We start from the raw sequence: 24524 nt of genomic DNA on the forward strand, positions 1-24524 counted from the left end.
CATCCTTTTGGAAAGCAGCTTTCAACTCCTTTCCCCACACAGAATAAGTTATTAAGGTACAAATAAGAACTGATGGTGAATAATGGAAATTTCCTCCACTAAATGTGCTTTTAGTTTTTTTTTTCTCTTAATGTGAACCATAACCTCTGCAAATACCAGAAGAGTGCCTATTTCTTTAAGAGGATCTGTATGTTCCCATAAATGCACCCACACAAAGTGCTAAATTACTCTTCCAAACAAAGGGTGCTGCATCTCTGAACCACTACAGAGGTGTGCATGAGCTGTCTCTGAAACAGCTCTCTCAGGGGCAAGGAAGAGATGCTGCTCTCCTTGGGGTAAACACCCTTCCCGACATCTGTGCATCCCAGTGATGCCCTGCTGCAGCTGGGCACCAGGCTAAGTTATAGTGCCTCTGTTATCCAAGCTGGCTCATGGATCTTTGCATCTTTCAAGTCCAAATGCTGCTTCCGAACAACCTACATTTTGCCAAATATGCCATTTATTCCCTGATTAAATCTTAGAACCAAAATCCTTTAGTATGCATAATGTGAAGCAATGCTAGGAATGCTTCACCATTTTTCCCCTGTCCTAGTCCAGAAACCAGCCAGGAGTCCAGAGTGGGGCATCACACAGAGGAACGTGGTGGCGGATCACAGGAAATGTGGTCTTGCCCTGCAAAATGCCAGAACAGACTGGAAACCTGAATGCCAAAGGCAGTAGGAATGTGTATGATTGATTGAAAACAAAAGATCACTTATGCCATAAAGACAAGTGCGAAGGATGTTTGGAAAAGAGGGATAAGGCTTGGGATGTCTGTCCCCATTCCATATTTTGACAATAAATAGGTTTACGTTTGGTAAAAGGACATACATCTACAGTGTAAATGGCTGTTCCTCAACTATTTGCCCAGGCTCCTGTTCAGACAGTGAAAGCAAACTTGAGCATGATTTTTCTGTCCTAAAGCATGCATTTTAAAAGAGTTATCTGGGTAGCACATTAGAAATATGTATTTCTCTGCCCTGTCCCCAAAAAGAATGCTGATGGCCACTTTGAATGAAGCTGATTCTACGAAAATAAACTGAAATAAACTCCACTCATGATCAGGATCTCAGACAAAATGCACTCCTAGGCCTGAACATTACAACAGAAGAATTATCAATGTCATTTCAGCATGGGGATCCTTGTGTAAAAATGTGAGGGAGGATGAGCAAATTTCATTGCAGCTCAAAGTAGTCCGAGATTATGATTTTGAGTGGTCCCCAAAATTAAGGGGACTGGGGAAGGGCACAGCATTTATCCTCTGATGATCTGGCTGCACAAACTAAAGTCTCACAGGATGAGCTAGAGCCAATAAGCCTCTGATTTTGTACCTGTGCAGCCATCAGAGGGAATATTCTCACCCAATGCAAGCCTGCATTCCACAGTGGGAACAGAGGGGCATCACCTCCAAACAGTTTAACTCCAGAGGTGGGATGAAGGCAGAAAAGAGGAGTTCTGTCAAGAACATTTTCCCCATCACAAATGCACCATAGTTGAGTAACCATCTTTGATTATGAGATGAACTGGAAGGACAGTACTTAAACCAAGAGACACTTCAGCACTCAGAGGTATAGCTGGTAGCATATACAGATTTTTAAATCATGTATCTGTCTTAAGACTAAGAAATACTGTTCTTTCTAGCCAGAATAAGCTACAGGGATTCTGTTGCCAACCATAACATATAAAAGAACCTATAAAATTACAGTCACACACTAAGGCATATGTCTCACATTTAACTTAATGTTTATCTTGTCAGGAAATTCAGCTAGACCATGCCAACATTTTGTTTCATTCATGCTGTCTTCAAAATCATCTGTTGTTGAGGGAGGAAAGGGAAGGGGAGAGAAAAGAAAATGCAACATAATTATATATATATATATATATATATATATATATATATATATATATATATATGGGACAAAATTCAAAATAATCTCATAAATAAGGCTCAAACCCAAAAGCATCATACAAAGGACTCCATAGGAACAGCATTCACCTTTACTTTACTTTACATGGATTGAAGTTGCCATCCTCAATTTCATCTGTAAAATAAACAACGATTCTAAATCACAACATGTGCCCTTCACACATCTGGAACATGAAGTGGACTCCTTGACTTCTGATAAGCCTTATCCTGCTGAAAGGTTTTGTGGGTGTTGGTGCTGAGGGAATCAACTTCACACACTACTGACCTGGTATCAGCCACTCCTGAAGAACACACTCATAAGAAAAATCAATTGGAACACAAAAAAAGCAAAAGAGTGAAAAGGCAACTACTTCCTTCAAAATTATCTAAACTATCTTTATTTCACTCATCTTAGGAAAAAAATATTTCCTTACTTAAAACACAGCTTACACAAGTAAATAATTCATCATGATGAATTATTTAGAGATATGTGGACTTAATATGTTTACAAGTCCCAAGCTGCTTTACAAAAGAGGAAACATTTATATAATTGGCCCTCAAACTCTTTTTAAAATGCTCCTGTGATGCTGAGGGTTCTGATTATCAGTGGCATTGGTCCTGAAAGAAAAGCTTTTATAAACAGTGTTTGGTGGGAAGATGAGAGCAGTGGGAAATGACTAAGTAAGGTGATCTTTTCTTAGTAATTGGTGATTATTGCTGCTGAACAAGATGATTCTTCCAAACGCCATCCTGTAAGCCTTGAGCTATCTGTGTGGTAAAAGGTCTCCAAACCAGACATAATGAAGTCACTGACCTGGGGCATTATCTCCCAGAACAGTCATCTGCCATGTACAGACACAGGGCAAGCCAGACCCACTTCACTGCAAACATCAGCACCTTCCCCCCAGCAGTGAGTATTCCACAAGTCCCTAGAGGAAGCCACTTATGGTGCGGAATAAACCTGCCCTTGACAGCCCAAGAAGGCTTTTGATAAGTTCATTTTCACCTCTGTCATGCTCTGCACACCACTCTCCTTTCAGAGCTGCTGCCAGTTTCCCCTGAATATCTCCACGGTCAGAAGTCCTCATGGAAATGCTCTTTGCATGTGCTGCCAGACCTCCTACCTCACTCTCAAAACTCTCTCTGAAAGCTCCTGATGACCCTGGTCCTTACAATTCAGAAAATTTTAGAGGCCATTCACTTTCTTTAGTAGAAGTATAAAAAGCTGGACTAGATAAAGCCCTAAGAAGGCTGGTCTGACCCCACAGGTGACCCTGATTTTAGCAGGTGATTGGAATAGATGTTCCTTCCAACCAGAATTATCCTATGAAACTATCCTGTGAACAAAAATAGCTTTTTACTCTTCACTTCATCAGAGAGTAAGTACAATAGCAGTCCCAGAAAGAAGCTAAGACTGGCTAAGAAAGACAGGCAAGGAAGACTGTCATTCCTGGTGCTCCCTTTATTAAGGTAACCTCAACTCAGAGAAGTCCACACAAGAAACACCTATTCCAAGAGAAAAAAAACCCCAAACCTCTGTGCTTTGCCTGTTCTGTCTCCAGCTGAACCCTCCAACTCCAAAGAGTCCCAGAGGAGACATTAAAGGAGAGTGATGTCCTTGGATCTCCTGGTTGTAATAAAGCAAAAAAAAAATTACAAAAAAAAGCTCAAGTGCATTGTGGCAAGGGCTTACCTCTGTGTTGGATCTTATAAAACCATTTCTATTAGCTGACATTTCTTCATGCAATATCCTGACACATTCTGCTCTGAGGGAAGCACCTGTGCTTGTACAGACAGCAGGCACCTGGCTTTGGCAGGGAAGCAAGGCAGGAGTGAAGATGTATTCCTCCCTGTATTCCTCCTACCTGCAGATGTGGCAGCCAAAGTAGCTACAGCCATATCCTTGGCCATTCCCATCCCAGCCACAGGTCTCAGTTTTCAAACAAGTGAAGGAGTCCCACCACAGCTGGCTTTTATTACATATAATGCAGGGATTTCAAATTAGAGCATTCAGGCCTTGCTTCTTGTCTTCACTGTCTCAGCCCTTTGTGTTTGCATCTTTTATCTGGAGACAATGTCTCATCACTTGTGCCCAACACAGTCAATTAACTCCCTCTTTTCAGGGAGCACTTTTCCTCATCTCGGCTGTGCTGGGTTAGAGGTTGGACTTGATGAGCTTAAAGGTCTTTTCCAACTTAAATTGTTCTACAATTCTGTGATTCATCTACAAGGCGTTCCTCACCTTTGATCTACCATCTGACAATGCAGCAGAGATCCATGTTGCACTGCTGATTCTGGCACCAGATGTGTCCTAATTTCATCTAACTAACCTATTTCAGGGTACCTTATCCCCACTACATCTATGCCACTTTTAGCTTATTGTCATGGAGATTTTGAAGCTCATAGCAGAAAAACGTGTACACGCTAAACTGAATTTCACCCATGTAGAGCCCAAGTGGAGAGGCTGGGTAAACCCCAGGAGGAGGTAGGAAAAAACCAGATCAATCCCCTTGACCACATTGTGCTTGTAACTCCAGAGCTCATAATTCAGCAGCAATCTTGACATCTGCTGTTTGTCCCCAAGCAGGAGCAGGGAGCAGTGGAGCAGAGTAGCCATGGTTACATCTCAGTTGCTGCTGCTGGTCACTCCCATGTCGTTGGGTGATTCCATGATCACAAAAGTCCCACCCTGCACAAGCTGGCTTAACAAGTCATCTTGATGCAGCCCATTTCACCCTACATAGTCTGTTTATGAGTCTGGATAATGATTAACTTTCCACGGATATTAATTAACTTGCTCTGAGGGGCCTTGCACACCTAAGGTAGCGTTAGGCAGTCACACAAACGAATCACCACAGGGCACTGCAGATCCAGCAGCTGCCAGAAACAAAGGGAAGCCATTCCCCCCACTGCCAGCGTCCAAAGTGCCTTCAGCATGTGCTGCTGTAGGCAAGAGGGTTATGCTGGTGTGTATTTTTAGTTCAACTAGCAGAGACTATTTCTGCACTCCGATGTCTGATGCTGAGCGAGCCCACCTTCTGTTTCTCCATCAGGGTATTATTATTAGCTGCACTAAACCAATGAGCTACTCAGCACAGCAAGTTTAATAAAGCACTAATGTCACCCACTACCAATGCAAGGCACCTAAAGAAAACAAGGCCTAATTTACAATACTACTTAAAATTAGCAGAAATCTGATGATCATTCTTCACTAGGTTTTTTTTCACTGTTTTTTTCTTTTTTTTTTTCCAACAATCTTTCTTCTCTCTTCAGACAAAAGAATTGATGCAATCCAAAAGAATTGAAGCAATCCAAATGAATTGATGCAATCCCAAATCTATTCCTCCCTTCCCCACCATAAAAGAAAGAACACATCTAAGGGCTTTTCACGTAACCTTCTGGAATTATTATTCATCTCCATTTCATCCATTCATCCGTATGGACTTCTTTCAAAAGAGTAGCCTTGCTGAAATAATGTCTATCTGCCTTGTCCTTCTTCTGCCCCACAATGCCCCTGACTTTGCTGCCTGATTCCCCAAGGAAAGACAAGGAATGTTCAGGTGGTTATGACATCCCAGGCTAAAACAGCAGCTTGACTTTGATCCATCCATGGCAGCCAACAAAAGCTTTTCGACCGAGAGGGCTCAGGCTTCCATGCCTTTCTCAAACAACAAGCTCTTCACAGCCTTGTGCATTATCTTTCCATCTGAAAAGACTTTTGTGCACGGGGATGACTCCTGCTGTTCCTGAGGTCAGTGGCAAACATCCCACAGCCTCCAGTGGCGCAAGGGCTGGGTGGCTGTGGAGCAAAGCACTCTAGAACATCACACAATGAGACTTTATTTCCGTGGCAAACTGCACCCTCACTCAGCTCAGCCTAAACACTGCTGCAAAGGGAGAGGGAAACGGAGAGAAAACAATGAGGCACCGACAGAAAAGAGAAGTCTTCAGCCGAGATTTTAAACCAAGACAGGCAGGAAAAGAAAATAAATAGTGCTGTGCATCTGCAGGGTGTAGAACAGGTTTATAATGCAGGGCAGTGTACTTTTTAAGCATCTGTAAGAGAAACTTGCAGCAGCAGACACTGCTCAGTTCTAACGAAATCCATCTGCCCTGTCCCACAGAGATCCTCATGTCCTGTGACGTGGGATAGTTGGGCCCTAATAGTGCAGAAGAGCTGTGCAGATGTGAGCCAGTACCTGCAGCACTCAGGTGCTCAATCACACAGAGGGAGAGCAGTTGCTACAGGTACAGGCAGACTGCCAGCTCAAAACCTGTAGCCCAGAGTCCTCTACAGAAACTAAAATACCAGTAAGAACCCAAAAAATTTTGACAGCACACAAATCCAGAAAAGTAGCATACAAAGAGATGTGATCACCCAAAAGTGGGTGTTGTCTCGTTCTGCCCCATCACCTCTGAAACAAATGGGAGACTTTTTTAAGCAAATAAAATCAGTAGTTTCATGCAGACACCTCAAAGTTGACACTAACAAGCCAAGGGCCTATTTAGCAAGAATATGAGGTCACATCGTCTATAGGCATCATCTCTCTGCAATGAGGTCAAGTCACTGAGCAGAACAAGAGGCTATGAGTGGAAAAGAGGAGATAATTTAACAGAGATGGAAGATTTTATTCTGAAATACCTCTCTTGTCCAGGATTCAGTGGATGGAAGTTCTGGTCCTTTTGCTCTGTTCTTTAAGAAATCGTTTTCATACAATAGGATTGCTTTTCCTACTGCCACAAAGTGTTGGCAGTATGGGTTGACAGATTGACCAAGATACAAGCAACATTTCACTCAAGCCACTTCCTCCAAATAATACTCACGTTCTTTAGGGCCATAAAAAGGTAATGGCACTGTGCTGGCCAGCATCAGAAATAAATGCAATGTTAACAATGAGAGAAACCAAAATTACAATTAGAAGATGGTGCAGAACCAGATTCCTTCCCAGCCCTGCAGATCTGCACAGCAATACAACAGGGAGTTTTTTTATCCAACTAGCTGGACCAAAAAAGAGCCTAGTCCTCCCCAGGCTGCTAAATGGTGGCATCAGGGTCCTAATAGCACAGGTAGTCCCTACCAAGCCAAGTTACAAAAAGAAAGTCCAACTTGTCATTGTGCTGCATTCTGTGAATCCTCAAAAGCCTGAGTCTGAAGTTTACATGCAAAGAAGAAAAACATCAATGTACTGTCACACCACTGCTATGCATTTTCAGTACAAATCTGTTGTTTAATATCTGAAGTTACACCTCTAAATTCTAATAGAGTGCACAAGGTCTTAACTATCCATGACAATGCCCCATAGCTAAAAACAAAAAAAAAAAAAAGGAATTATGATTAATATAACTACTAGATACACATTTATATATATATATATATACATGTGCATATATATATATATGTGCATGTATGTATACTAGATGTACTACTACAAAATCAAGAATTTGGTCAGTATATATACTAGGAAAAGGTCAAAGTACTGCTTATGTTGTCTTATTCCCATGATCCTAAGGATGAGAAAAGACAACAGGTAGGAAGAGCAGATCAGGAAATTGCATTTACCTGCAGTGCCTCATGTGCAGTAAGAGAAGTAAATTTTGTGGGTCCCTCTGTGACCACTGAAAATGATCTTAGTACTGAAACATACCTAGGTCAGAGGTGTGGGGGCTACAGAACCAAAAAATCCACACCAAGGCATGTCTGAACCTGAGAGAGAAGCAGAAATGGCATGAGATTTCTGGTATATTTGTAGGAGGACCAGAGAGAGCAACTCCCTCCCCCCAAAAGGTATTCGCTTTCAATATGGGACAGCACGTGCATGTCAGCAGCATCTGAGTGTACAAAACTAAGAAATTCTTCCTTTTACACTTTGTTTGGATGCTCCATCTGTGGCAGTGGAATGGAGAAGAAATAAAACTGCTGAATAACATAGTCCTTAATATTGCAGGCACTAATAATAGGATTAGAGAGAGAATAAAATCATATCCTCTTGGATTTGGAACATTTGGAGGAAGCCAGCTTCTGACTCACTCTCCCAATAAGTTGAGATGAGGCATGTCACAGTGCTGACCTTCTGAAGGAGGATCAGCCCAGCAGCCACAACTGCCCAGGTGGTTTCAGCCCATTCCCTCCTGGAGCAGTGTTAGCAGAGGTCATGCTACACCACAGGCCCTGAGGCTCTTGCAGCATGTCAGGCACTACCCTCATGTGAGGGAGGGAACTGGGTACAGGGGAGAGCAGAGGAAACACACACAAAGTGAGACACCTGCACTGTTTGTGCTCCTGGACACGCTTCTGTCAGAGCTGTGCTGGGGGGAAGCACAGACACTCAGATTGTCTCACCAGTGGGGGAAGAAGGTTTCAAACCATTAACAAGGAAAGTGATGGACCCCAGGGGTTAGAATAAAGAGACCCAAAGCTACCACCTGAGCCAGTAGACCAGGAAGGAATTAAAACCTTCCCGAGTGCTGATGGGGTATCTGCCCAGTGAACACAAAGGTTCCCATTGCATCATCATGGGTATCATTTAGACTAAGAGAACTTGCCAAAACCAGTCTGACTCTGCAAGAAGATGAAAATTGGCAAAAAAAAAAAGGTTATTTCTGCATCAAGTATGGATTGGGTATATTATTTTAAGGGAACAAAACAGACAGAGCAGTGTCCACTTTCTAATGTAAAGATCCCATTGCCCCCCTCCTCACTGGGAAAACTTTTCCATGGTTAAGTGTCTGTCTTCTTAAACAGTGAACCTAGCCAATCACAATAGAGTGTAAAGGAAAAAAACCACCGTATTGCAAGAGGGAAAATAACAAAGTGTGATTATTGAATAGAATAATAAACAGCAGTGTACACATAGGCTCAAAATAAAATGAAAAGCATTGTTAAACTAAAGGCAAGATTCAACATTCTTCTTCAAATCATCTTTTGCTTCAGCTTACTACAGGGCAGGATCTGGGAAAAAAGCATCTTCCTTATTTAAAAAACAAAACAAACAAAACCAAAACCAACCACAACAACGAAAACTATTAACAACAAAACAACCCAAATCCTGGCTACAACATTTCCAAAATTCCTGCCTCAACCTGTTGGCAAATGCTGACTTTAGAACAGCAAACTACTGTATAAGTCTTCTTTTGTTCTGAGCTCTGAGAGCCACAGTGGGTGACTAATGAAAATTAGCAAGCAAGGTTTTAAAAGATGCTTAGTTATATCATGAGATATACATTTTTTCCCCTTAGAACAGTGCTAGTGAACAATAAGTGAGCATTGAGGGAGCAGCTCTTAACAGCCATGCACAAAAAAAAAAAAAAAAAAAAAAAAAAAAAAAAAAAAAAAAAAAAAAAAAAAAAAAAGAAAGACCTTGTTCCTGTCCATTACTAAACTCATAAAATAAAATATAATAGAAAAAGCCATAAGGCAAAATGAAAAAAAAAAAAAACCTCTCCTAAGCTTTCCAGGTTAAAGAATGGAAAGATCTGAAGGACTGGGGGACACAGAGAATTAAATACTGGATATCTGAGGTGGGGAACATCCTTGCTGTTTCCACTGATATCAGCCTCTGTGCCCTGACTTTCCATGAACAGCCCTCCATGGAGGATTTCTATGGCCAAGCAGTGCTCATGAAAACATCAATCTTCCCTGCCTTACCCAGTGTCATTCCTAACAGAAGTTTTCAGCCCTGTAGCAATCAAAAGTCCATGTATGAACTCTGGCTTCTCCATAATCACCTGCCCACCTCCAGCAGCAAAGCAGGACTGTGCAGGAATACTTGCAGAGTGTTAATGTGTAATACCCAGAGCCCTTTGACCTTCAATCATCTGCTGTGCTGACGGGAGGGTCACTGCTCTGCGCCTCACTGAGCTGCCCCTGGATTATGCACTGTACATCTCTGCAACACATGTAAACAGGATTGTGGCTCTGTTACTGGTGTCTAAGTGTCAGACACATGATCAGGTTTACACTCTTTTTACAGGCATTGTGACAGACACTTTTATTCCCTCTCTGTTACCACAAAGAAGTCTCAAGACCTAAATATTCTCTGAATTTGAAGCAAATACCAAATCTTATGCAGAAATACACCATGTAATGTGCCCAGACTCTTAAGACTGTAGCCCTACAGTGCTTTAGTTTAATTAATGTAAGTACCAAAAATCATCCTCTTCAGTTAAACTTGGTGTCTGTGAGCACTGTCATTACCATAGATCAAAGAGCCCCTTGTAGAGAAGACCTGTTGTGATGAGGTCAAGTTCCTCAGGAAATTATTTTTCAGATTGTAGCACTGATCCCAAATAGCCGCCTATATTTTCTTTTTCTATCCTTTACCTTATCAATTTCCCTTGGGATGGAAAAGAATTCCCAGGTAATTTTTACAGCACTTCTGCATAAGAACTGGACATGAGGTCCTGCCTACCCATATTCCTTGCTCTGTAGCTTGCAGGAGGAGAATGTTTGCAAACACAGAGAAAAGGTGGGTACAATTCTGCCCTCTGTTCTGTACCTATAAACTTAAATTATATTACAGCTTCCACTGATTTTAGGAGGATCTACAGACATAGCAAAATGCAGGACTGGAACCAAAAACCACTCTGATTTTCAAATCAGGTTGAACATGAGACAGGTGCCTCTTAACCTAGGTACAAGGATATACATATATAAATATATAATACATATATAAATATATATACACACAAGTATACGAGTAATTGTGTTGGGTCATACCCAGACCCTCCCCATGTTTGAATTAGGAAGCATTTCCAGCACTACACAGACAAGGATGATTTAGGGAGGACAAGGGACACCAGAGAGGAAGAACAGGGTTTTAGAGAAGGAGACAGAGACAGCAGCAGCGTCAGATCTCTTTCTCCTTACTGCTGACAATAACAAACAAACAAAGAAATAAAAATAGTTCTGTGGAAGTGGAAAGAGCTCTCTGCAGTCATTACACAGCAAACACTCACAGCTTAAACACTTGGCTTAAACTTACTTATTGTCCCTCCCTTTGTGCTCCTCAGACATACGCACTCATCCACATCTATTTGCCTGCACAAGGACACTCCACAGCTTTGTATCTCTTCTGTTTATAAAATGACAAGGACTGTCCTCATGTGCTTTTGGATCAGAACTATTCTTCCTACCTTCTGAAATGTACCCACTGTATGCTTTCTCACAACAGATGAAGTGAGCATCTTTTACTGTGTGGTCATCAGACGCACATCTTTAAGACAATTTTATTTTTATTTATTTCTTAGGAGGTATAAAGGTTTAAGAGCAGTATTTTTGCAATTCCATACATACATATATTCCCAGGTATGACTGCATTGATAATGTAATAATTTAGTCAGATTTTAAAGCACTTAAGGTGAATCTGACAGTTGTGGACTACAGTGAGGTTTCTAGTCTTGTCTATTCATTTACCTCTCCGATTTACAGCTCTCTGCTGAATATGATGAGAGAGATTTATTTGTAGAGTGGGTAGAGACAGAAGTCCGTTGTCGCATAATTTTTTTTCTTTAAGGGTTATTAATTACCACGTCAACCTTTGCTCCGTTGCTGCTGCCCACTTTTATTTTAGAAGCGCAGCCGTTCCCCACTCTGCTCACATTGGGCCCCCCCACCATCCCCTTTTCCAACAACCTTTTAGAACATTATTTATTATTCCTTCTGTATCTGGGTGGAGGACAGAGAGAGGGACAGTATGGCAGAGATGGGGAACATGAGCTGGAAAACATGCTTGCCTGGAATTGTCATCACACCGCTGTTGGAAGGAGCAAGCCGGAAAACTCGCAGCCAACACTCGCACGCAAACACACGCCAGGCACACAGCACATCGATCCCGGGGAGTTTGTGAGCAGCCCCACAGCTCTTACCTGGCTTGTCTGGGATCCCTCTGCAGTGCAGCTCCCTCAGCTCCCTGTGCCCTATTCCCCCCGGGATCAGCGAGGCCGGGGCTGTGACCGGGTGCCGGTGCGGGTAGGGGTTGGCAGCAGCTGGCTGCAGCCTCGGCTGCCGGGCTCTGGCTCCTGCCAGGGCTGCTGCTGCTGCTGCTCCTGATGATGCCGAGGAGGAGGAGAGCCGAGTGAGGAGGAGGAGGATGCTGGCGGTGATGCTGTTGCCATGGTTACCCAACTCGGCGGCAGCACCGCTCAGAGCAACAGCTGCCCCAGCACCCAGATCTGCTCGAACCCATGGCTGCCAAGCAGCCCTCAATGTACAGGCACAGGGACATCATCCAGAGCCCCTCTCCATAGGGAAAGAAGCAGCCGAGAGGATGGAGGTCACTCCTTGGCACGGTTTGGGGGCTCTGGGAAAACAGATGGAGTGATGCATCCAAAATGTTTGCATTCTGCACTTGTCGGCAGAGAGCTTGCTGCCCTGCAAAGGTCAAATGCCAGCTTCCAGGAGGGAGAAGTTTCCTTTTTTAGGGGGTTCTTGCATTTTTATAAAGAACTGAATAAAACAGCAAAGCTGGGGAAGGGAACGACTTTCAAAGTTACTGCTGTGATGCAATTTTAAACTTTTTCTTTTTTAAACTAAAGGCCAACCCTTTGCCTTTAAATTGGGATGTAAAAGTTACTGTCTTATCGTGTAAAGGTTTCTTTGCTTAGAGAAATAGCCCTAAAAGTGAGTTCCTTGTGTGAGAGAGAACTGTCTCTAATCCCCAAACAGTGAAAATAAAACCTTGCAGAAAGGAACCCACTTACACAGCACAGGACACTAATTCTTTCATGCATGAAGCAAACAAGCTGAACTTTGCCTTTGTCTAATGATCTGAAAATAAGAAAGGAAAAAGACCTCAGGTGAATGGACTGCCACATGATCAAAATACGGAGTATTAACTGAGAGAGACGTGTGAAATCAAGGCATTCAGCTGCCATTTATCGATCAAAGAGGCACGTTGTGAGGCTCTCATTTTGCACTGGAACATCACAAGACATAACAAGGTCACAACAATCACATGTCACTTCCATCCCAAAATGTCAGTGCAAAGCTACGTCATGCTCATAAGCCATGACAGTTCTTTCAGGAGCTGGTACTGTTTGCAGGATATTGTGAAAATACTGGGGAAAATATTGGGGGAAAAAAGAAAAATCACTGGTGGAAACTTTCTAAAGGGACTTGCTTCCTGCTGCCAGATCTCTGCTTGCAACTTCAATGCTGCAGATGATATGAATCTATGAGCTTGAGGCACCAAGAAAATGAACTGGATGGTATTTCCTATTAAAGTATCAGACCTGGATAAATGGCTATAGAAGATGGGAGCCTACAAATAAAAGATGGACAGGGATTTTCTACAAGAGCAGGACAAGGAGGAGTGGGTTCAAACTGTAGAGAGTAGGTTTGGGTTAGTTATTAGGGAAATGTTCTTTGCTGTGAAGGTGGTGAGGCCCTGGAACAGGTTGCCCAGAGAAGCTGTGGATGCATGAGCCCCAGAAGCATTCAAGGCCACGCTGAATGGAGCTTGGAGCAACCTGGGACAATGGAAGGTGTCCCTAGCAGGGAGGCTGGAATGAAATGTTTTTTAAGGTGCCTTCAAGCCCAAGCAATTCTATGATTCGATGGTGTGCTGTTGGCAGCATTTCTCAAGATATTCTAAAAGACAGTGTCTCCACACCGTGTTCATTTGCAGAGTCATAATCTGGTTCATATAAAATCATTTTCTATATATCTCATGACTGTGGGAGAAACTGGAACTACCTGACTGAGGAGGAAAATGTGCCAGCCAGCCTACACTGTCAGACCTCCTTGGAGTAACTTCTGCTTTCACAGCCTCCAAGTAGCTTATAAACCATATCCCTCAAGATTTTTTAATTAATCTTCTTTTAGGCAACAATTTTGATGTCTGCTCAGAGATTATATGGAATAGCTTACTCAAAGGGACTTTCTAGCACTCTAAAAAGAAATAAGAAATATGTTATCTATTTTAATCTTTAAAAATGTAATGCATGTAAAATTAGACAGGACCCTGAAACCCTTCTCAACAGCTAAAAAATATTTGCTGCCTATGTGGCCCAGGAGATTCCCTGCTGTAATTTTGAATGCAGGGCAAGAAGATCTCATTGCAGTAATGATGGTGAGCACATCTAAATCACTCGTTCCATGATTAACCAGCTGACAGCAAAACCCATGGTTATTCTGAATAGATCACTGAGACCACAGACAGATCTTATTTCTGCTAAATCAGGATGTGTACTGAAAAATGTACCTGCTGAGGTGTGTGTAACCAGTTTGCAAGATTGTATTTTCTAAGTTTGCTTATTGGGGCTTTTTTTTTTTTTGGAAGCTGCATCTCTGATTTCAAGAAGACACATGAGAATAGCAGGAGAGAGTTGTCCTCTGTCTTCAGGTTCTTTGGCTCAGCGTGGCTATGTTATACCACTGAGGAACTGCCCACCTTAATTCTCTTGCTAGTGCTGATCTGCAACACTGAGGAAAAATCCACCTCAAAGGAGATTCAGAGTCTAGTAAAACAAATGGCTTTGATATCTCTCTGTCTGTACCCTGCAAAGTGGGCATCTCCACCTGTGCCACATGAGGACAAAGGTCTAACAAAGCACAGGGGAAAAAAATAAAGGGAAAAAAAAAAAAAAAAGAAAGGTGAAATAGTTTCATTTTCCATCAGTCATGCAAGAAGGTCCTGCATGGTGGGATCGATGACTTGCATTGTTCACTGGGGAGCAAAGTGGTGTTACAGTATGTAAAGCATGCTGATTTCATAAGTAGCTATGATTCAATAAAAAAATGGACACATCACAGATGTATTTGACAGAATAGAGAGGAAAGGCTGTGTTTTTAAGCACGGCATTAATTTTTAAAGATAGAACCTATGTCTTGCAGACCTGCTAAGGAATTACAGACCCCTCTGGGCATCTCAGATAGTACTAGGCACCTATGTTTAGTCATGTCTGTCATTAACTTTTTGCTTTAAATACTAAAGACAGACAAATCAACTAAGCCTAACACAGATTTCTAAAGCAAATCAGGTAAATTCTCCCCTATGCCTCTTTTTCTCTCCCCGTAGTTAGGAAAACATGAGGGCTCACTTAACTGTATTTATCTACAACATCCTGAGGCAAAGGTAAATCCCATCCCTAACTCCAGTTCAGAACTATCCCACCAAACCAATCTGAGCCCTGATGCCTGTCAACAAAGTTTTAAATTAAAACATATCTTCTGGAAATGTCTATTAAATGCCATCTTAGCCCCACAGCAGAGGTTTCAGCAATGAGGATGCCTCAGTGCCTGCTTAGCTGCTGACTGTTCCCAGACTGGCTGCAATCCCTATGGCACAGGCATCCTTGGACATGCTTAGTGTCCTATATCAGTCATAGGCAGAAAAATTTATATTCTGAATTCTTTGTGTGGAGCCTTTGGGTTATTTAATAATAACCTGAAACAGATATTCCCATTAGGTATCAGGATAACTAATAGATGTTCAGTGGAGCATCCAGTCCATGCTGCAGGGCACACAGTTGGGCTGGTAAACATTTCTACAGGTTGTAAACTCCAATTCAGTCTGTTACTCTACACTAGCAGTGCTGGAGTATAATAGCAATTGTACAAATTCTAAAAGCAGGGTTAAATAAAAAAAATTCTTAAAATAACTGAAATAAGCTTAGAACTACAAACTTCTTAATGCCTATTCATGCCTGACCAATTTGGTGACTTTCTATGACAGGGCTGCAGTGTTGGTGGATGGGCTAGAGTGACTGACATCATCCACCTGGACTTCTGCAGAGTACTTGACACTGTCCCACACAGCATTCTTATCTCCATATTGCAGAGACATGGATTTGATGGATGGGCCACTTGGTAGATAAAGAGCTGTCTGCATGATGTACTCAAGGAGTTGTGGCCAACAGCAAATTTTCCACATGGAAACCAAGGATGGGTGGAGCCCTTCAGGGGTCAGTACTGGGGCTGATGCTGTTCAACAGCTTTATCAGTGACATGGATGGTGGGATGGAGGCCCCCTCAGCAAATTCACTCACCACACCAAGCTCTGGGGTGCTGCCACAGGCTGGAGGGAAGGAAATGATCCAGAGGGACCTGGACAGTCTGGAGAGGTAGGACTGTGCAAAACTCATGAAGTTCAACAAAACAAAATGCAAAGTCCTGTACCTGGGTCATGGCAATCCCAGGCAGATCGACAGGTTGGGTGGAGAAGTGATTCAGAGCAGCCCTGAGGAGGAGAACTTAGGGGTGATGGCTGATGAAAAACCAACAGAATCCTGAGCAGCATCCAAATGACCATGGCCATCAGGTCAAAAGAGTTGATTCTTCCCCTCTACTATGCTTCTGTGAGATCCCACCTGGAGTGCTGAGCACAGTTCTTGTGCTCCCAACATAAGAAGGACATGGAACCATTGGAACAAGTCCAGAGGAGGCCACAAAGTTGGCAAGAGGACCGGAGCACCTCTCCCATGAAGACAGGCTAAGAAAGCTGGGGCTGTTCAGCCTGAAGAAGAGAAAGTTGTGTGGAGAATCCAAAACAATCTTCCACTACATGAAGAGGGCCTACAAGGAGAGGAACTCTGTCAGGAGCTGTAGGGACAGGACAATGAGTAATGGGTATAAAGAGAGCAAATCTAGGTCAGATATTAGGAAGAAATTCTTTGCTATGAGGATGGTGAGACTTTGGACCAGGTTGCTCAGGGAGGTTGTGGATGCCCCAACCTTGGCAGTGTTCAAAGACAGGCTGGAAAAGGCCTTGAGCAACCCGGCCTAGTGGGAGGTGTCCCTGGCGTAGTAGGGGTGTTGGGACCAGATGATCTTTAAGATCCTTTCCAACCCATTAACACTCTATGATTCTGTGACTGACTCCTCCGACACCGTATATCAGCATATAAAACCTTACATGATGAGGCACAAGCTTGTGATTTAAACACACACACAGAGCAAGAAAGTGAGTGTGTCTCGTGTCAAGGAAAGATCACAGCCCTCAGCTTCCACCTGGAGCACACAGGTGGTTGTGGGCAGAGATCTCATCCTGGCTGTAACAGCTTTCCTCAAGCTCTGGCACACAGCTTGTGCAGGAAACCTCTGTGAAAGCTCCTGGTGGGTGTGTAACAGGTCACACAGTGGCTGGGGAGAAGGAAGGGCTAAATGTGCGCTCCAGACTAGCAGTACTACACAGCAGTTCTGTAGGTAATGGACAGAGAAAGTTAAGCTTTTCTTTTAGTGAACTGAGAAGCTGAATCTACCTTTTGATTGCAACATGGTTTCCAGGGGCTATTTCTCTCCACTTTTTAATTTCAGGAAAGGGTAAGATCCAAAAGGAAAGTCTGACACAGAAAAACAAATGGAGCTCTCATTCTTGAGGCTTTGATTACTTCTGGATCCTCTGTGTGCTCTAGGAGCATTCAGATGGCAAGACTCAGGAAGCAAATGCACCATATTGTTATAGCAGGATTTGAAATGCTGTAATGTTAATTACACACTCTCACATAATCCAGTTTCATGCTATGCAACAGAGAAGCAGTTAAGTAAAAGAAGGAGAAAAACAGGAGAAGGGATCAAAAGATGCCTTTCACACAGCTATTTGAGAAAAATATAACCACAAGTTTCAACTAAAATATATCAATATTTATTTTGATGCGGCTGGTGCCAGTCAGATCTCCATCACCAATGCCCCATCATTGGAAGCATTCAAAGGCAGATTGAAGGGGCTTTGAGCAACTTGATCCAGTGAAAGGTATTGCTTTCCACAGCAATAAGTTTGGAACTAGATGATCTCCAAACTATTTTATAATTCCAATAAATATAACATATTCCTAGGGAGTTCCACAGTATAAGGGTGTTTTTAAAATAATGCATTTTTTTAAACCATACAGCATTTAAAATCATGTGGGATTTTCACACATCATAGTGAAGAATTAAAGGTAAAGTCTACAGTACTAGAAAAAGTATAATTTATCATTTTAATAAGTATGTATTTCACACAAAACCCACCCAGTATAAAATAAAAAATGATCATAAAGTCTTGGCTTCTTTAAATAGTTGCATCCAAGAAAAGTTTATACCTCTCCTTGCAAGTCTTTGTACTTATCCTGTCCTCAAGCCACAGAGTCCTCATTCAGCTGCCATCCATTCAATATTTTGCTCATTCTACCACTCAGTTTTAGTCCAGCATTTTGTTACAGACAGCCTTCCAGGTAAACAGCCTTGCTTTAAGTATCAAAAACCTACTTTTACCCACCAGTGCTTCCCTTACCTGGAAGGCAGTGGGAAACCCCAGGTTACAGTCCTCTCATTCAGGGCTCTGGAAGATTGCATACTGGATAGAAAACAGAGGGTAAATAAGCACACTTCAAATGTTTAACATGATGCAAACATTTGATAGGACTTGAAAGAACTACTGCAGTATAGAAGTTCAAAGAAGCAACAACAAAAACAACCAAAAAGAAAAAAAATAAGAAAAAGTAAAATAAATGGAAAAGGAAAAAAAAAAAACAAACCACAAATAAAATAATGATTTTGTGACTAGCACAGCCCAGGTCCAAAACATCTTTTTGGAGGCAGCCTGAGGAGCTGCAGAGCACTGCTCTCTACTGCAGTACCTCACAGAATCCAAATCAATACTTTTCTAAATGCTCCTATTGAAAAGGGCTGCCACTGCCATCTATTTTGGGCATGGAAAACAAGTCCTGGACTTTTTCAGAGGCACACACACAGAAGCAGCTGAGATTTTTCTGGTGGGCTATGCTGAACTCCCTGAACATTGGAACAGGTTGTCCAGAGAGTTGTGGAATCTCCATCACTGGAAATACTCAAAATTTGATTGACTATTTTCCTCTGTATCCTGCTGTAGCTGATCCTGCTTTGAGGAGGGCCAGGGATGATGTGACCTCAAGAAGTGATTTCTGACATCAGCCATTCTATGAAATCATGAACCAGTCCCATTCCCCACTGCTCTCAGCATGCATTCCAGAGATTCCTGATCTCTGCCCCCTTGTTCAACAACTCCTCATCTCTTCCTTGGTCTTATACACAACCTCTTTTTTCTTCCACACACAAACATATTGCCATACACCTACAGTCACACCTTACACTCCTCCATCCCAGTCAGCCTACAGTATCCTAAACCTAAATTGCTTGGTCTCTTCCTAGGCCTCTTGTTACCTCCTAAGACTTCCCTCTGCCAATTTTGTGCATCATAAGGGCAACTTCCTTCCTATTTAGTTTGGGCACAGTGCAAGTTTTCCTCTCACCTTGAGTGGTGCACCTCTGGGACACCTTGAGTCCCACCTTAGATCTGGCCTAACCTACATCATCACAGAAAAAGGAAGGAAAGTTGCAGAAAATTATGTTTTGACACAGATTAGAAAACATCCAGTGCATTCAACATGTCACAGGAACTTAGCTGTTTATGTCTAGCTGCTGCCCAGCACCCAAAAACTGTGTTTTTTTCAAATGTTTATGGGCTGTCTTATTATAGAAGTTCTGGGAGATGAACACAACAGAAAGTCAATTCCTTTTCTCTTTGGAGTATCTGCTCCTAAGCACGTAAGTGCAGTCTTCCAAAGAAGAGCAGATGACCCATTTCTAATGTAGGCAAAGCTGATTATTTCTCCTAGATTCCTCTATGGAAATATCTAAACTATTTTGGCTGCAGTTTTTACAAATTAATTCAGTCCAAGGAAGAGGTCCCTGCATAAAATGTTTCAGCCCAAGCAATTAAGATACAGCAAAATGATAAGCAATAAAAGGTAGAGTGTTAACTATAAGAAATGCTGGACAACCTTAACAACACTCACTGGTATCACTCCCACCTAAAATACATATTAATTCACTAAACAGCCAGATGGGCTTGTTTGTTTAAGACTCTTCCCTAGAGGTTTTCAGATTATTTTTTTATATATATATGTCTTTTATAATGCAAAATACCAGCTGGCAGGCAGTACTAGTAGTACCTAACTACTAACTGGAGTTTGCATATAAAGACTATTTTTAAATAGCTGAAACAAAGATTATTTTAAAATATCAGAACCAAACACTTGTCTAGCATTGCTTACAATAAGCACAATGTTTCAGCCTTGCAAGGAGAGGAGAAACATCCATCCTCATTTGTGTCTAGGTAAACCATGGCGCAGAAAAACTAGATATGCTTGAGGAAGGGTATATTATAGGTGGGAAAAGGACAGGGGAGAAGCTTCTGACTTCAAAATATTCTTGAATACAACAAATTATTCAGCCACGTGATAGCAATTTGTTGGCAAATCCCAAGTGAGTGACAAACCAGAACTTTGAGCAGTGAGAGAGGTTTCATGGTTGAGATCTGAACACCTATTTAAAGCTGCTCTAAGTGCTGACCTGTAACTTCCAACCACTCTTTTTCTTTCTAGGTCAACAATACCCCAAAGCCCATTTAAATGGGAGAGCACAAGCTGCTGGAGACATTTTGTCTTCCCTGGCTCAAGGTTGAAGTGCAGTGGTATGAAGGAATAAGATGAGGGAAAAGTCAAGCTCTTAACGGTATTTTAAAGTCTGGGAAAAGCAAATTAAGAATTCATTATCCAAATTGATGAGTCCCACCTTTTACCACAGCTGTATAGACTTCATTACAACAAAACCAGAAGAGGATATTTTTCAGCATTCCCACCACCCAAGGTAATGATAGTGCTTGCTAGTGGACACTTCCTTACCTCATATTCATATTTGCTTTTAGCAAATAGGTAATTCATGAGAAGGAAAGAGCTTAGTAAAGAACTTTTGAGACATGTCTACATTGCTTTGGAAAGAACTTCAGTCTTACTGACCTCTGAAATCCCACAGATTGTGGCTACACGAGACCAGTTCTCACCTGTCTTCTGTGTGGCTAGAAAAGGTAATCAGAAGAAATTAACCAACCTGCTTTGCTGAGTTTAGGCCAAAAAAACCCTTCTCTCTTTCAATGAAAGGCAAACAATGTTTATGACATACACGTGCTGTAACTTTAAAATCAACTGAACATTAAGGGTTTTTATAAAGGGAACCATGCCAGTTATATGATGCTCTTGGGTCTGTGGTAGTTCAAAGAAAGGTGAAAGATACTACACTGGATAAAAAAAATCAAGGAACTCTGTCTTAGCATCTGTGTAGATATCTGCTGTTCTTCTTAAAGTGTATTATTTATTGAAGAGACAGTGAGAACTACTACACCTCCAAAGAGGTGAACCACAGGTGCAGAGAGAAACTGCAGGACTCCAGAGGCTTGCCAGAGAATAAGATTTATCTCAAAGTTCACAGGTAAATAATTCAAAAATATTTCCTCCTCTTAATGCCTCAATTGAGCATATGACAACAGAAGCCAGTGATAACACAAGCCACCAAATGGTTTCTCTCAATGGGGAGGACAAAGACTGAGTAGATGTGGAGTTGGAGCTGCTCTGGGTGGATGACAATGGACTCACTGCATATCCCAGACATGTAGGCATGTCTGTAACACTGAGACCAAACTGCCAGGATATTGACAGATATGAATGGAGAAGGATTTGGGTGTTTGTGTTCAGTAGCTTCTCAGCTGGAGGCTTGACAGGAACAGAGAGGGGTTTGATTTCCCAGTGAACTGAACTCCACCAAGAAAACTCATGTTCAGTGCTCAGTCAAGGCAGAATATCCTTCTACATACTCTTACCAAAAATGTTAAGAAAATATGTTATCCATCTCCAAAGGGAATAAAAAGAAAACTGTTGAGGATTTTTCCTGTAGGTTGGCCCTGTAATTCTTGAGGAACAGCTGCAGAGCACCTTATATACTTTAGCATGGTCAGAGTCCAGGGAATGACTGCAAAGGCTGGATGTACATGTGACAGAAAGAAGGACACTTTCCTTTTCCTTCTCAGCTTTCTAGATCTGGGGGAAGGGAGGGGAAACATCTTTTTGTTTCCCCTCTTCCATTCCACCCTAGCAGAAGAAATTCCCACACATACAGGCAGCAACCAAGCCTTGAACAGAGCCAAAACCCTGGGCACAGCTCCATCACTAGAGTGTGTTTTATGGTCTTCCCTGCCACCTAAGTGCTAAAAGAAAACTCCACGTGCACACACCACAACCCACACAGACTGTGCAGATGGGAGCATGAGGCACTACCCACAGCAACATCATCTCAAAACATCCATAAAATTGTTATCTATAGATCCAGCAACCAGTGAGAACTGCAAAACATGGCTCTTGCAAACACTGCTGTGCCCTTAGAATCCCTGATTCAGTGCAGGGGATTGGGAAGGCTGATGGACTGCAGAAAAGGCTCAGGGGTTCTTGCTGGACAGTGAGAGGGATGTGAGACTTGGCAGTAAACACAATGGGCCTCCAGGGCTGTTCCAACAGGACTACAGCCTGCAGATAAAGGGAAGAGATTATCCCTCCCTGCCTCAGAGCTCTTCAGAGCACACCTAAATACTGAACCCAGCACTGGTCCCCCCAGTACCAGGAGAATCTGGATAAAAGAGAGCACAGAGGACCACTGAGAAGAAGGGATCTGAAGAACCTTCCAAGTAAGGAGAGCGCGGAGGACCAGTTTCTTCAGCCTGCGTAAGGCACTGCTTTGGATGGACTGTTAACAGATCATCCAGAAGTTGGAAAAAGGTTATTTATGGTGGTGCATGGCAGGGGAACCAGAAACAGGCACAAACTTAAATGAGAGATTTCAAACCATTTTCCCCTGAGGACAGTCAAGCAATGGAGCACGTTGTCCAGAGGGGTTGTGTGGTGTCCATCCTTGGAAATTTTCAAGAGTGGACTAGATAAAGCTCTGAGCAATCATAGCTGGCCCCACAGCTGACTCTGCTTGGAGCAGGAAACTGAGCTAAAGACCCTCTAGATTTTTCTGTGATACCTGTGACTTGTCTCACTACAGAAGTCACTTTCCCAGGTTTCCAAACCTTCCCATTAGTAGCCTGCCTTGCATTCAGTCTGTGAAATGAAAAGCAGAGATTATATGTTTGTGTACTTCTCACTGACGACATCCTGGCTAACAGATTGGCACAGCAGGAACATGTCAGGCCAATAAAAAGGAAAAGGAAAGGAGGCTAAAGATAATAATGGAATTTATCAGAGCATTACATCACATTCTTTTTATTATCCTTTCTTCTCCAGTCATAAACACAGCAATAGCATTGACTTCATTACCCAGCTCTGAAATTAAATGGGGCAAGAGAGAGGCTCAATCTCTTCAACACAAAGGGAAAAGTAAACATTTCCCTCTGCCTTGAAAGCCTGCATGACCCAGTTCCCTGCCAACACTCAGATATGAGAGATATGAAAGAGAAATGAGGGATAGATTGAGGTGGAAGCAGCAGAAGTTCTTCTCACAGCCTGTCTGTTGAGAAGAGATGAGCCCTTATGTGCTGTTATGTCCAGTTCTCACCACAAAGCACGCCTCATGGGACAAGGGATGGTAACAGCCCCTCTATGTTAATTAGGTTTTAGCATCATCCTCTGCAAACTACAGAAACAACCCAAACCAACACATGGTGTTTGGATTTTAACGGGATCCTTAAGTTTGAGTGGCCACAGCACAGATCCACAGCAAGCACTGCCTCCTTACAGAAATCACAACCACCTGCTGTGTCACTGGACACATGGTGGGGAAACCCTTAAAAGATCATTCCAACCCTGCCTGTCTTATTAGGAAAAACAGGGGCTCCTCCAGGATCCCAGTCCTCAGAAGGCAGCTGTACCTTTCCCTCCCAGGCCAAAACAGGTTCATTCATTAATGTGGCCAGGTATCACCACCTGTATTTTTGTTTGAAATGGAGAAAAAAGCAAAACAGTTTTGTTTAGCTCTGCTGTGTCACCAAGCACCATCATTACCCATTTCAGGCTGAACTTTAGTAAATCCTCTGCTGAGGTACAGCCGTGACACAGGGAACAAACGGAGTCATGACGAGTGCAGAACAATGATGTGACACCCACAAGAAGCTGGAAGTGACCCTGCACAGGCAGAGATTGAAAAGGCAAGCTTTGTCAATACTGGCCCTGAAAAGCAGGACTGTGTGATGCAGTCAGCCCTGCTGCAGGATCTTCACTACAGCCCTGGAGAAAATAAAACCCGGCAGGGAATTCAGTCTTAGAAGAGCTCTCTCTCTCCTGCAGACACCTGGGGGTCTCCAAAATGCCACTCAAAGGACACCCATTGGAGTTCATCTCCAGCCTACCTTCCACAGTAGCTATAAAAAATATCAGGACTGAGCTAAGAATCATTTTGAGATACTTCATCACAGGGAGACTGAATTCTGCCCTGGAGGCCTCCCAGTTTCCAGGGATTTTCCTGGAGACCAAAACCAGTGTTCACCCCAGCCAGTGACCTCTGGCTGGGCAGGCTGCAGGCAAGGGGGCATCAAGGCACTGTTGGCTCTAAAGGGTCTCCTCTGGAATAGAAGGAGCAGCATCCCAGCTTCCAGGAGGTGCTGAGAGTCAATTAAATATTATTATATATTATTTAAGTACCAGAGTGGGAGACTTAGCTGAACACTTTTCTCCAAAACCAATACAGAAGTCCAGGTTTCCTCACTCCATCCATATGTTTTAATGACCTAGAATTGCACATTATTCAATATATATACATACATTCACACATACATCCACAAATACATTCTTTCTTTAA

General features: G+C 42.6%; 1 protein-coding gene across 4 annotated transcripts in view; it reads right to left on the bottom strand.

Moving 5' to 3' along the window:
- FAM135B (family with sequence similarity 135 member B) overlaps positions 1–24524 on the bottom strand; it is a 256450-nt gene that overhangs the window by 182575 nt on the left and 49351 nt on the right. For 2 of the 4 annotated variants that reach the window (XM_038124660.1, XM_038124634.1), the window contains exon 1: positions 11810–11938. The exons of 1 other annotated variant lie outside the window; for it this stretch is intronic. The gene's annotated coding sequence lies outside the window, so the exon portion shown is untranslated. Of the gene's footprint in view, positions 1–11809; positions 12039–24524 lie in introns of those variants that run through there. One more of the 4 variants, XM_038124650.1, reaches the window with a different exon arrangement.

This window comes from Motacilla alba, chromosome 2 (genome assembly GCF_015832195.1).
Source record: "Motacilla alba alba isolate MOTALB_02 chromosome 2, Motacilla_alba_V1.0_pri, whole genome shotgun sequence".
Taxonomy (NCBI): domain Eukaryota; kingdom Metazoa; phylum Chordata; class Aves; order Passeriformes; family Motacillidae; genus Motacilla; species Motacilla alba.